Source organism: Physeter macrocephalus, chromosome 11 (assembly GCF_002837175.3).
Source record: "Physeter macrocephalus isolate SW-GA chromosome 11, ASM283717v5, whole genome shotgun sequence".
Lineage (NCBI taxonomy): Eukaryota > Metazoa > Chordata > Mammalia > Artiodactyla > Physeteridae > Physeter > Physeter macrocephalus.
The window spans coordinates 30,776,614-30,777,268 of record NC_041224.1 but is presented as its reverse complement, the minus strand read 5'-3'; positions in this window follow the sequence as shown (position 1 = coordinate 30,777,268).

Genomic DNA, 655 nt, shown 5'->3' with positions numbered 1-655 from the left:
ATTATGGTGTATGATCCTTTTAATGTGTTGTTGGATTCTGTTTGCTAGCATTTTGTTGAGGATTTTTGCATCTATATTCATCAGTGATATTGGTCTGTAATTCTCTTTTTGTAGTATCTTTGGTTTTGGCATCAGGGTGACAGTGGCCTCATAGAATGAGTTTGGGAGTATTCCTTCCTCTGCAATTTTTTGGAAGAGTTTGAAAAGGATGGGTGTTAGCTCTTCTGTAAATGTTTGATAGAATTCATCTGTGAAGCCATCTGGTCCTGGACTTTTGTTTGTTGGAAGATTTCTAATCACAGTTTCAGTTTCATTACTTGTGATTGGTCTGTTCATATTTTCTATTTCTTCCTGGTTCAGTCTTGGAAGGTTATACCTTTCTAAGAATTTGTCCAGTTTTTCCAGGTTGTCCATTTTATTGGCATAGAGCTGCTTGTAGTAGTCTCTTAGGATGCTTTGTATTTCTGCAGTGTCTGTTGTAACTTCTCCTTATTCATTTCTAATTTTATTGATTTGAGTCCTCTCCCTCTTTTTCTGGCTAATGGTTTATCAATTTTGTTTATCATCTCAAAGAACCAGTTTTCAGTTTTATTCATCTTTGCTATTGTTTTCTTTGTTTCTATTTCATTTATGTCTGCTCTGATCTTTATGATTT